Below are 6422 nucleotides of genomic sequence, written 5' to 3'. Positions count from 1 at the left end.
AAGGAGCCGAGTCCTGTGGTAGAGAACTAGAAGATTTTTTCTCTTTTCATTTAGTTAAGCTACTGTGAAAAAACACTTAGACGCTGCACCTAAGTGATATAATGGTACGGAAAACCCTGGCGATGTGCCATCGATTCACCTCACACACAAACCTTCGCTTCACACAAAGACACACGAATCTCAAAGCTGTATCGCATGGGTGCTACTGGGGTCATTTCATGCATCACACAGAGCGATGTTTTCATAGCATGTGCGACATATGTCGTACAGCCCTGCCAAATGAGTATTAATCTGTCGCTGAAAATAGTCCCCAACAAATGTACTATTTACAAAAATGAAACTACATGTTCATGACCTGTTTTTTAAGATTTACATCTTCAGTAGGAACCAGTTAAACAGTGTTGAGAGACAGCCTTACACATTATTGGTTTTGGGCTAAATTAACACTAGGCTTATCCCCTAAGGCACAACTATGTTGGTATTTCAAAAACTAAACTCCTTACACTGTTGTTTCAATGAAAAGACTGAATATTATATACTAAATACTGTATTCTAAATACTGTACTATGCAGCTGTCCCTCAATGTTTTGAGGGACACTGGAGATGAGTAGGTGTTTAAATATACTCAGTAATTCAGGGATCCACATGGAAATGATACTAGGCTAATGGGTAAGCGTGTCAGAACAACTACAGCCTGGGGCATCTGGAGTAAGCCTTTATCAGCTGTAGGAACAGATTTCTTACTTGAGTCCGTCACTGGAGGATGAATGACCGGATTAATAACCTATTTCTGTTCTCTTTTGTCATCGAGGAATACATGCACTTGGGCTATGGGCTCTGCAGCTCTAGGAAGTGATAGTCCTAGTTTGTGGAGTTTGCTGCATCAGAGAGGCGACAAGTAGGCGTTTCTCCACTGCAAATCAGACAACTGTGACGGGGGACTATGCAATAATTTCAAAGGCCTCACGCAGATTTAAATGTTACAGATCATCTGAGGTTTTCAGGGGCATCAAATTCTCTGGATGGTAGAAGGCAAGAAGAGAGAGCCGCCTTGAACCTTGAACTGTGCTCTTCAACTGTATGCAATGATGGATAATTAATCCCAATCCTCTTCTCTCGGTTTTATCATGTGAATGACCAAATGCATTCAGCAGTTTCACTATTTAAGAAGGAGAAGAAACGACTCGGAGAAAGACACAGAGACAAATAGTTGGCTTTCTCTGACAGACAGACCAAGAGACAGATGGGGAGCAAAAGATTTTTTTTTTAGGGGGAGTAAACACGCCAATACACAAGTAATAAGCATGACTGGTACCCCGATGAAGATGCCAGCACCAGACTCGAGCATAAAACCCCACTTTGGTGTGTCATGTTTAAAATTCAAGTCGTCAATCAGAGAGCCTGTGAATATCTCCATCTTCAAAATCAAAGCGAATCACTCTAAACCAGGCACCAGAAAACTTCTAACAGGCCAAATGTTAGCTGCTGCCATGGCAATGTCCCACTGCGCTGCATCCTTGAGGTGACAGGATCGCGATTTTCCACCAGCTGGAGGACCACTGCCACGTGTCATGTTGGTGTGTTTGTGTGTTGATGTGTAGCATCATGTACTGGGCATGTTGCTGACCTTCCACAGTGTCAGTCAAGCTGAGAAACACGGAGGGAGTGGGAGGGATGGATATACAACGATGGCGCAAAAAGTTGTATTTAAGAGTCATTAGAGGTCATTGAGAAGGTACAGCGGAGCGTTTATAACATTAGTAACAAACTTTGGCCTCATCAGATCAAAACTTCTACAGATTACTGAGTTTGAGATACATCTTGGCTCTTTTTTTTTTAAACCAGTGTGTTGAGAGATGGGTTTGCAGAATATTGTTATTATTATTTTTATTAAGGCAAGGGACATCTTTCTGGACAATAGACCTGCACAGTGGGAGCACCCTCTACTATAGAGGCATGAAACAACCAAATTCATCAAAAACTGATTACAAACTTAAACAATTTATATTTTTAGCTTCTGGTTACACACCCTAAAGAAATTTAAGCATGGTGATTGGATGTTCATGCCTAAATGCACCTTGGGAGTTTACTTCTCTCCTTATCGTTGCAGGCTTGTGCGACGGGGAATGACAAGATCCCCAGCTAGACTCAAAACAGGAACATTGCGGTTGATGGTTCATCACTGCCAGTCACCTAACTGCCTATGAAATAAATGAATGAGGCTTATAACAATGGATGAAATAATTCCACCCACTTTGCAACACTATGGAGTTTTCTGAAGTCTGAATCTGAAATCTATGAATCACATTTATTACTTCATGTGGGAAAATCCTATATTTTGTCTTTATTTAAAGTTGAGATTGTAGATTATTTTCAGTGTCTCGGAAGATACAAGTTAAATCATTTACAACTTAGACAAAACTTTAAAACGCCACACAAACCTCCAACACAGTGCAGGCATATGACTACTGTCTTACCCGTGGCTCCATATGAGATGCGAATGTGTCTCAACGTGTGACTGTGTGTATGTTGAATTTACATGTACATGAGTGTGTGTGCTGTGTCACTGTATTTCTGTGTGTGAGAACAACGTGCCCTCTCAGAGCAACTCAAAGTGGATGAGCCCGAGGGGCCCGTAGGGGTTGGTAAAAATAGCCCCGAGGCTGATTAGGAGCGAGGCGGCGGGGGGATTTTAAAAACCTGCTCATTACAGCACCTGTAAGGCCTCTTTAAGTAGCCCTTCTGCAGAGCCCAGCTGCTCACATCTGCCAAGAGCTGTTCGCCATGCCCATAAACTCCTCTCACGCATCCTCCAGGGGCGGGAAATCACAATGCAAGACGACGACAATAGTGGATAAAAACTATGGCCTCAATACATCCCGCAACACAAAAAAGTAACTTTATCTATGCTAAAGTGGCATGCTGCCTGAATTTGTAATAACATCCTCATTTTGCTATTGCCATTCTCCATATGGAACGTTTTCAGTTTAACCTCCAAATTAATAACTAGCTTGATCTAATTTTGAACCTAACTTTCCCCCATTTCAATACCGATAAGCGGAATTCGGTACTTTACTTTACTTTACTTTTTCGGTACTTTTTCGGGACTTTAAAGTTGTAAAAAAATAAGTCCAACTTCTCTCACTGCCACAGTGCTTACATGCTGTAATATTTCCCCATAAATAGTATGTAATTCACACACTGCTTGCTTCAAATTAAGTTTTCAGACATAATAAAAATACATGATCACATACATAGTAATCATAATAATTATGTCAAGTCAATAATCATGGTCAGTGATGAATACGTACAATTGATCAGCACACTTGGCAACCTCCAGACATCATAGCCTTAATCAAGAGAACAAACCTAATTAGGGTATCTGGGGATCTTCCAGGTTACTTCTCTCAGATACCAAAATTTGGCACTGATTTATTTAACATAAACCGGTGTCCAGTTGTACCAATGTGATTTGGTATGTACCCTTAAAAGTACCAAATTCGGTACCCAACCTTACTCGCATGGAGGCCATAAATGGTGCAAAGCTAAGGAAAGTTTTATGACCAACTGCATTCCCCACACACCTAAATGAAAAAGTGACACAGTCTAGAGAAAAGAAATGACTTACTACTCCTTTAAAACAATAACACAAACAGCTCAACCATGGTTGATTAAAGTTGTCCTCTATAAAGGGTATACGAACTCCCCGAGAGCTGCTTGGCGCCGTTATTGAACCAGCAATCTGTGGGGTCTGAAGAGGCTACGCCCCTCTGTCAAAGTACTGCTATGAAGTCTCAGCCTGCCCTGACCCCGGTTGACTCCCATCAGCCCTCCTGCTGGGACAGTAAAACAAACGAACCCCCCATAGACAGGCTGTTTAGAAATGCGCTGTACTGAAGCCTGTCCCTGGATGCCTCTTGGAGGGAGCGGCAGAGGAAAAGACAGAAGAAAACAGACGGGCACTGTGATAGCTGTTAGTAAATGAAAAACAGTTTATATCAGCGATCACATATGTGAGCAAACAATTCTTGTTAAGTTCAATATCAAAACTGTTTTTATACAACTGCAATGTGATGCCAGATGAGAAAAAACACAGAGCTGTGTGTTTCCTGTGCTTGAATTTAGCCCATTTGTACCAACAATTCATCAGTGATTTCGCTTCTGATGTTTGGATGTTGGTTGATGTCAGCTCTCTGTAAGTGAAATAGTTGGATATTTGGTTCCTGGCATGAGTTTTGGCAAACAGCTGGGATTTGGATTCAATTCAGGATTTGGTGGACTATTTGACGCTGCTGCCATGTTTTGTGCTGTTTGGCTGTTTTTTTTTCCGCTTTGAATTTTTCTTTTAATTACTCCGATCCATGTGCTTATCTGCATGCAGACATACGCCCTCTGAAAATAAGTGTTTTTTTGGCAAATTTAGGCAAATTTCAACATATATAAAGTATTTCATTAGTTATCAAACTTCTGATTCTGATACCGAATCAGAATTATCTTAATTTGACACTCTTTTTGCTCCAAAATGTTCCAAGTTCTTAGAATTATTTTCATAAACATATAAAGACATATATACAATAAGGACAACAAAACTGCACAGAAATAGGTAAAAATAAACATTTACCTATAACGTACATACCAGTAGGTGAAATATATAGTCAGACGTTTATTGGACAGCATTAGAAAGGTGTATATACTGTAACTGTGCAGACATGTATATCCACAAATGTTTATTTTCTATATAGTTTCACATTACAAATACCTGTTTTCGTCTAGTGAAGGTCAGCTGAGCCTGGTTGCCCTCATCCATCTCCCAGATTTACATTTTTCACATTCATGACTGAAACCTGCCCAGTAAAATTACAGTCTTCTTCTGTTTGCCAGCGACTAACCTGACGCCCCTCCATATGTAAGGCACATACATATGCACCTCCTTGCATACAAATGTCAAACACAATCTTTCCATCCTTCAATCTACCACCCATCCTTTAATCTTTCGTATCCTTTCCTTCTCGCTCACACACAAGCTCCAGCCACAGCTGTAGGTTTTCACCTAATCCCGCTGTCTTCTCCTGTTATAACAGCTCTGAACTCGAGCCCTCAGAGAGAGGGGGCTCGCCCACACCATGTTTTCACAGACTGCAGCATCTGGACCCATAGACGTCACTCCTACAGTGTCCTGTTTGGGGTCAAGGACACATTGGAGGATCAAAAAAGAGTTGATATATATCACTTGTTAAAGATAATATACATTGCAAGAAGTGGATGAATGAGCCATAACGTAATAAGATGTGGTGGAGAATGGTTCAAGCTCTGTGAGGCATCTTGTTCATTCGGAATATTAGTTTATGTTTTGTGTTCAGTTCCAAAAGTCTACACTAAATGTATAAAAAACGTAAAGTGTATATTGCAGAGATTACTTTCAGTTTATCTTCCCCCGAAATTCCACCGGGCATGGCTTTATAACGTTGTGTGTGCATTGCGGTTTGGCTCCGTGATCCACGTCTTCAGAGATTGTCTTCCGAGTGTTGCCTGCCATACATTGTTTACTTGTGTATTTTGTCCTTAAAAAGGATACAAAATGATGTGTTTTTCAGCTTAAAATCTCCTCTAACCAGCCTCTGACTGATTGACTTCTGGTCTGGTGCCACAAAGTTGAACTAGCATTGAAATTCGATTAGCAGCTCATGGTATTTATTTTCTGAGGACGCTCTGAGATGTGGTCTCGGGTTGGATGATACTTAGAATGGGCGCGTATGAACTCTGGGCTACGTCGCAAAGCCAGAATGCGGCTGCGTCCGTGGAATTTTGCGCGGGTTAGAAGCTTATTCTGTTTTATATCCTCCTCTCCTTCCTTTTCTTTCACAATTTATTTTTCTTTTTATCTCTTTATTTCATTGCCTTTTCCATCTCTCTTTTCCTCCTGGATCACAGCTCTCCTGACCTGCTTTGTCCAGAGCACACAAACATATTTTCTGTGATGTCTGCCAGCTGCCTGGCTTAGCTTGGCTCACCCCAGCTCAGCTAAGGCTGCAGTTTTTCTGTTGACCACTGCTGAACCGTCCGGGCCCACTGAAACAATCAGATGGTCCCCAGCCTTTTCCAGGCATTTCCTGGGTCACCTGAGCAGCATGCAGCCCTCTCTCCCCTACATCCTCCCGCTCCCTGCCCCTCGCCGGCTCTTCCTGCCTGGTTGAGAAGGTCCTGAGAGGGGTCAGAGCGGCCTGGTGCGCAAGTGGGAGCCATAGTGTGGATATTTATTATTTCATTTAAGTCCTCCCTTTGCTCTGGAGAGTAGAGAGACCACTGATGTCTAACGGAGGTTGAAGGATAGTTCACAAGGTGACCATGTGAACTGTTGAACCCAGAAGCAGGGCTGGGGGTGTGTGTGTTTTTATATTTTGTGTGAGTGCGTGTGTGTGTGT

This window comes from Morone saxatilis, unplaced genomic scaffold (genome assembly GCF_004916995.1).
Source record: "Morone saxatilis isolate NCDOM2014 unplaced genomic scaffold, NCSU_SB_2.0 Contig12, whole genome shotgun sequence".
NCBI lineage: Eukaryota > Metazoa > Chordata > Actinopteri > Moronidae > Morone > Morone saxatilis.
The sequence above is the reverse complement of the archived record's forward strand: the minus strand, read 5'-3'. Positions refer to the sequence as shown.